The sequence below is a fragment of the Citrus clementina genome, unplaced genomic scaffold (genome assembly GCF_000493195.1).
Source record: "Citrus clementina cultivar Clemenules unplaced genomic scaffold, Citrus_clementina_v1.0 scaffold_9, whole genome shotgun sequence".
Taxonomy (NCBI): Eukaryota; Viridiplantae; Streptophyta; class Magnoliopsida; order Sapindales; family Rutaceae; genus Citrus; species Citrus x clementina.
The window spans coordinates 17,023,961-17,032,285 of NW_006261964.1; positions in this window are offsets into that span (position 1 = coordinate 17,023,961).

Sequence of the window (8,325 nt, forward strand, 5' to 3'; positions counted from 1 at the left end):
CTGAAATCAATTGCAAACCTTTGGACTTCCGAGGGATTAATAATTATGATAGTAGCACATGTGCATGTGTGTGTATATATGACATAAATTCAACTTAGAAGAAAAGCATATGGATCATCTCTTGATCTGAACACTCCTGATCTTTTACAGATCTTGTGTCACTTATATTTAAGTGTTAGTGGTTGATTAAGATTTAAATATTTTTTCTTTTTAATTTATTACCCACCAATTATATTAATAAAATTTGCTCAGATGAAAATCAGATTAGGAGAAGATCCTCATCCAGAAGAAAAAGAAACATAATCTCTGATTTTGTAGATTTTGTTTGATGATTTAGGCAATGAATATCCAACACGGCGGCAATAAAGAAGCACGTGTGGCGCACGGCAAAGCAGACCTTGAATACATGCGAGGAAGGCGATGCAGATATGGATGCGCGCAGAGAAAGCATCATGCGACAAAGCTCCGGTGCGGATTCGTCGCCGAAATCAAGAAGTAGTGGCCTTCAAGGTAAGGTGTTGGAAAATAAAAAAGGCGCTTTGTGCTTTTTAAAACAATTTTCTTTTTTGTTATATTTATGCATACCCACTTAAACCCAACCCCTCACGGGATTGGTTAATGCGGGTTTCACCGCATAATTTTTTTGCGTTATGCGATGCAATGCGAGTTTGATTCACAGCCAAATGCAAGTACACATAAGTTTAATGCTGAACAGTACTTTTATACCCAGCAATCCTGGACATCAAGGGCGCGTTTGGTGTGCTGCATTGTATTGGACTGTATTGGATTATAATGGAATGCATTAAATAATACAGTATCATGTTTGGTAGAGTATGAACTGTATTATATATTTTTATTATTTAATAGTATTAAATAATACTAAATAGTTATTATTTATTTATATTTTTAAATAAATATTATATGAATTTAATAAATATTTTAATATTTAAGTTAGTTTATTATTTAAGTTTATTAATAAAAATATAATTATATGCAGTGGATTTCAACATCTTTTCTTATTTATTAGTTAAACATAAATTAATGTGTTAAAGAAATATAATATTTGATTTGTATTGAATCTAATAGCTAATATTAAATAATAGTTAAAATAGAAAAGGACATGTGCAATTTAGACACGCAGGGGGAGGCGAGTCTTATTTGCATATCGATTGCCGAACAATCTTTTCAAACCAGTGTAATTATTTTTTGCAGCCAAACGCAGGTCTGAATTTATATTACAATACATAACCTCATAGACCCGCCCGCCAAACATACCCCAAATGCGCCCTATAATCCATACACATTCACTAAATCCATTTGACAGTTGATTTTTTTTTAATTTTTAAATAATTAAAATTAATAACTAAATCAAATAAATAATTTTTTAAGTTGATGAATAACTGCTATTAGGAGCATTTTGTTGACAAGAATTTTGAAGAAGTACATTTAATATTAGCAAGTCGAAGTAGCATCTACTATGGCTATGTTTGGCTGCTGGGATAAAGGTAGGATAAGACTAATTTTCAGGACTAAAAATATTAATCCCATCCATAGCCATGTTTGGCTGTAAAGATTAAAAAATAAACGCAATTTTTTATCCCATAATCTTGGGATTATCAATCCCCTTTTTTAGGTGGGTTTATCTTGGATAAAAAATCTAGTGAATCTATAATCCTCTCTTCTCTTTCATCAAGCCGAAAGCAAACCCAATTACAATTACTCTCAAACAAATGCAGAGCACACACATCTTCCTTCCTCAACAAATCTTGATTCTCCAAAAATTGGTTTAGATGATCTGAGCAACAATCAAAGGTACTCAAAATATTATTTAAATTGATTCTTATTTTCCAATTAAATTGGGGCTTCAAGTACGGATCTTAAACTTGACTTTTTTTCCCTTTTTCTTTTATTGTTGGCTTGGTTGCAGGAATTGAAAACTCACCTTTCTCCTTCAATTAGTAAGTGAATCTATATGCTTTCCCTACTTAAATCTTAATTATTTTGCTTACTTTTTCCAAACTTACAGTAATATTCCTTTAATTTTTGCATTGCCAATATATATTGTTTAGACGTTGGTGGGTTTTTATTATTTTTCTCCCTCATAACAGTTTTGTTTCATTTGGACCTTATTATTATCAATTGTGCGTTACTTTATTCTCTTCAATTTATTTTAATTAACTGAATTATGAAGACATGTCATTTGCCTAATTTTATTCTAGTATGTCAAGTGCACCGTCCAATTTGTGCTTGATTATGAAAATCAATTATTTTATTTTTACAATGCTTATTTTTTCATTATTCTCATTTATTCCCATTATTCTTTATCTTATTTCACTGTGAATGTACATTTTCTTTTTAATACATGAATTATTATTCTTATATAGGGATGGATGGTGTAACTACTAATCAAAATAATGAAAAGGATAAAAAGGGGTCAAGACGTGCATGGACAAAAGAAGAAGAGGAAGCTTTGCTGAATATATTGGAGGAAATGGTAGCACGCGGATTTCATGCTGATTGTGGGCAACTAAAACCAGGTGCTAATAGGCATATTGAAGAACAATTGGCAAAGTTACTTCCTAATGCTGGCCTAAAAGCTAGCCCACATGTGGAATCAAAAATGAAAAAATTGAAGAACAACTATGGAGTAGTGTTTGATATGCCTAACACTAGTGGCTTTGGTTGGAATGATGAAAAACAGTGTGTTGAAGTTGATAGTGATGAGGCATGGCAATCCTATATGCAGGTGAATTTTTTATTTTTCTAGTGACCTTTAATAAGAAATTTTTTTTTTCTAGTGACCATTTTAAATTAACAGAATTCTTTTTTTTTTCCTTTATTTTAGCACCATAAGAATGCTGAAGGGTGGAGGAACAAACCATTTCCTATATATGAGAGGCTTGCATATATTTTTTGAAAAGATCGTGCTACTGGGAAAGGAGCTAAAACTCCTATTGACATGATAGAGAATGAAAATGAAAACAATCTTGAAGCTGAGTCTGAGATTGGTGAAGGATTATCTCCCATGTCAATGGACCAAGGTCAAACAAAATCATCTAAAAGGAAGCGAGCTACATCAACTGATCTATTGGTTGGAAGCTTGGAAAAAATTGCATGCGTATTTCAGGACGTGATGGAAAAGTCAAATCAAAATGTGAATAATCTTGTTGGTAAGCTATCAAATGAAAGTACTAATTCACAAGTTGTTGCTGACATGTTGATAAAAATGAACCTTTCACTACATCAAAGAGTTAGGGTGCAAAAGATGTTGCTGAAACAACCAGAACATGCAGAAATATTTAGGACGATGCAAAATGATGAAGAAAGAAAGGAGTTTCTTGAAGAACTTATCTTAGGTGGGTACGATGATTGATTAAGGGTGGTATTTTGGGATCCTTTTTGTACAAAAGATTAACCGTATATGGTAGGTTTATGAATGTGATGATGACATATTTTTTGTAACTGATCATATGAATTATATTTTGTTTGTGGGTGATTCTAAATTGTTTTTAACAAATGATAGCCACCGTTTTTTTGTAAGTATTTAACCACATATTAAAGTGGCTTAATGATGATCATGTATGATGTATCAAATACTTTATAAATAGTTGTTTTGTTGTTGTCTTATGTAATTAAATATAGTATATCAAAAATTGTATCTTATTTAGATTGAATTGTTGCTCTATAGTTTGTGAATTTTATATTTTTTGATAATGTTATATATTGGAGGTACTGGTTATATAGGTTGCTACATATTGAGATGTGGAATATTATTGAATCAGGTGCTGTATTTTTATTATTATTATTGATTTCATTTATAGAAGGCAGAATTTTATTCAAAAGTTATTGTCAAAATTTAAGCATATGACATTTCACTTAATTTTCCTATTATTTTTATTATCCAGTCCTGTAAAATGCCAAACATAGGATAACACTATTATAATCCTATCCGACATGCACCAAACAAAAGACAGTACTATATTTAATCCGGTGTAATCCAATATAATCCTAAAAGCTAATCCAATCCAATCTTGTCTTCTAAACGTAGTCTATGTGTCTTAGTCTGAAGTAGAACCCACATTTTTTTAGTTATTTACTTGGAAGTTATTTTTTTCAAAATTTAAAACCATTCTGTGTTCCAAACTATTTAGCCACTTATCACATTATTATTCTAATTATTTGACAATATTTATACTTTTCTCTTATTTAAATAGATTTAATATCTCTCTTTAATGATACATTGATTAAGATTGAGCTTAACAATTACCAAATTATAATAAGTATTTACCTAAAATTGAAAATGAAATATTTTAAAATATTGTGCTACATGTTCATTGTTGTGAAAATTTTAATATACTCGCAAGCGCACGAATCTAGGAATAGAATAATGGTAACGAGGTCGATCCCACAGGGATTGTTATAAATTAAAAAGTCTAATTTAAATCTAGAATTAATATTAATTCTAACCTAGTTGAGCAAATTGAGTTTTTAAGAAAATTAAACCAATTAAACTAAGGAAGCAATTAAAATAAAGGAGAATTCAATAAGATAAGAATTACCAAGGTTTCAGAATCCACCACTATTCAACTAGTAATTATCTAATTATTAATTAATCCCCAATTTTAGAGTGACAACTCGAAATCAATCTATGTCATCTCATGGATATAACAATTAAGCCCAAGTAATTAAATCTAATGTAGGTTCTTTTTCTGCTTAATAATATGACATCTAAGAATCTCATGTAAACATATTGAATAACAAAGAGTCAAAGTTTCCTAAGCACTCCATGTAAACAATTTAATGAAAGACATAAAATCAAAGATAATCATGTATAAACTTTATAGATCCAAGCATAGAATTAATCGAATATTAATCCTAACAATCAATAATGCATGGCAGAATTGATGAAAAGATTTTATTAACATCCAATTAATCATGTGAAATAAAAACCATAATCATCAAAGAACATATATAGGGAATTAATTAAATAAAAAGATAATTATTTTATTGAATAGGGTTTCATCCTTAACCTCAGTGTAAGAAAATTAGCTAGACATACCTGAATTGGGAGCAACAAAATAAATAAATTCAGCCATGGGGAAGCCGAATTGCTGCAGATTTTCTTCTCTGTCTTGAATCCTTGCCTACGTTACGTCCTAATAAAAGTCTTTCTTGATTTTAGGGAACTATAGTTTGAAGTAGAAGCTAGTTATATGGGCTAAAAAGATGTAGTGATGCATAATAATAATAAAAAAAAGAAAAATAAAATGGGTTGACCAGCATTTTTGTTTGACTTGAGATCGTATTATTTCTAAGCTGAGGGCATATTTCTTTCATCTTAGTGAGAACATGTGATATCACTTCTTTATTATTTTCTCTCAATTACCATTCATTGGAGTGACTATTTTTATTGGGTTTAATTTCTTTGTGAGAGTGTCACTACTACCAGTGAGATTTTGGGGTTTGACATGTCATTCTTGAAAGTATCTATAATAAAGTCTACTGGGCTGATTCATGTGGATGGTTAATGTGGGTATGATGTTTCTTTAGACTGGAGATAATACTTATACTTTTATTTGATTGCTATCATTAATCTGATTGAATAAACACGAATGTTTTTATTAAAAAAAAATCATTTTGGATTTGAATTTTGTTTTCCCTTTATTTGCTAGGGACTAGCAATAAGCTGGTTGGGGGATGTGTTGAGTGTTACAAAATACATATTTATAAAAGAGAAAATCGTCATTTTACATTTCAAGTCTTACTAACAACTCTTACTTTTATGTATTTAAGCTTCTTGTAATTTAATTATGTGTGTTTTATTTTAATTAAGTATTTTATGTATTTTAGGGGCATCATGGTCATTTCATAATAAACAAGAGATCAGACGGCAAAACGGACATCACTTTTGAATTCAGGACGGTTGAAAACCTTAAGAAGAGGATAAGAGGAAAAATGGCACTGTTCACATATACGGTACTATTCACGTGTACGGTACTGTCAATGTTACTGTTCACGACACTATTCACATAGACGGATCGATGACGTGGCATTGACCAATGATGTGGCATTGACTGATGAGGTGTCATGATCCTGTTGGACTAAAATTCTTATGTACTGTTGATGGTGACGTGGCAGCATATCAGTGGACGAAAAATTTCGTGTACGGTACATGCATCACACAGGATTATTTTCAACCAAACAGCGTCACTGTTCAACCCGGGTCAAACCGTGTTACTGTTCATCCGCGTGGTAAAACCGCGTACTGTTGACTGATGACGTGGCGCAATCCTGAGCGTCCAAACTGTTTTTAATCCAATGGCCATGATTTACTCCATGTATCTATCAAAAGGGGGCCTCTCCCCCCTAATTTGACATCTCTGAATCCATTTTTAGGATCCATTTTCTGTAATTCCTTCTCCATTTTATATTTTCTACGTATTTTAATAAATTCTCATTTTACCCCTAGTTCAATTATGAATGGCTAATTTTCTTTCAAGCTTGGGTTGAAGGTGAAGTCTCAACATGTGTCATGGGCTTTATTTGGTAAATTTACTTTCTCTTCCCCTCTAATTTTTTTGGATGTTTTAACTTCTCGTCGACAAATAATACTAATCTTGTCTAGTACCGCCTTGGTTTCACCGACCCCCTAGTACAAGGTTATTATTATTTGGCACGATAAGCCCTTAGCACCATATTGATTAGAGCGTGGTTCATGAGGTGTGGATTCCCTCCTCATGATTTAATTGGCATTAATAAGGATTATTTAGCCCATGATGCATGTTGATACGGATCCAGATACCCAAGTACGTCATCTCAATAGATTTCTCTTCAATTTATTCTCGTCATTTCAATTCCAATTTTAGAATTTATTCTCGCCATTTCAATTTCAATTTTAGAATTTATTCTCGCCATTTCAATTCCAATTTTAGGATAATCCAAATCATTTTCACCACAAATCCAACCACCCATTTACAAAATTAATTCTACACACAATTAAAATCCACCTCCTCGTGGGATCGATACTCGTCACCATTAGTCTATACTACAATAGATTCGTGCACTTGCGAGTTCAATAAAATTTGTACAACACCCGCAACCTATAAAATTGCATGCAACAAGTACGTTTATTCAGGTTAGTGGGTTGGCGGGTAATTTTACCATTCCTAATATTGTCTATATGATATTATTTTTCATAATAATAAATTTTTTAATAATGCTTATATAGTCTAATTGAATGCGTTTATCTAAAGTATGTATACTCGAATTTTATTTTTAGTCTCGCTCGAAATCCACTCGGTCAAGTCAATGTGACAATTTTTAAAAAATTAATTTTTTAATAATATAGAGTGTAATTTCACTACGTACTATTACAATAATTTTTGTTGACATTGCATTGTACTCTTGAACTAAATTTACGATGTAACTAGACAATTATAATTTTAGTGCAACACGTAGAATTAAATAATTTATACTTAATTGCATAGATGATTATATGATTTAAGCATGATTATTAAACTTTTAAAGTATATTTTATTAATTTGAGTAATACTCTCTTATAAATAGATATTACATAATTCGTGTAGTAATTGCAAACTATGATTGTGCAATCAATTATTACAAATTTATTACACTATTAGTAGTAATAAAATAAACTATCATTAAAATATAACAATTAAGAATAAGGGCAACATCAACTAAGCTACAAATTATGTATCCAACTATGTTAAGTATATTGTTAAATAAATTTAATTTTTATGACTTATAAAAAATGATTGCAATTCGGAACAATAAATAAGTAGTTTTAAAATAACTGTCAACATTATTGTTGAATTACAACATTGAACTGACCAATAAGAGAAAAAGTTCCTTTCGATATTTAATTTAGGAAGCAAAATTAATGTTTTAATATATTTTCTTTTTTCGATTGCATTGATTTTCTAATGTGTTCTTTTACAAATATTGTTCAATTTGATTGTATTTATTGTGTTTAGCTTTAATTAAAGATAAAATAAATGATGACTCAAATTGGATTCAAAGTAAATCCTAATTTGCAAATATTAAAAATTTTCAATAAAAAAATTAATTTTCACAGTTCATTGGATAATCATATAATAAATAAATAATTTGTATTATCATAACCATTTGAAAAATGATAATGCAGTACAAACTGCATGCACAATTGTTAAAAATAAAATTTTGGTTGAAATGATGAGAAATCAAAAAAATTATTTTGGAAAGAAAATAGAATGGTAATATTTTTATGTGAATTAAGACACAAACATAATTCTAAAGCTAATTTATTTTAAAAAGCAATAAGTACAA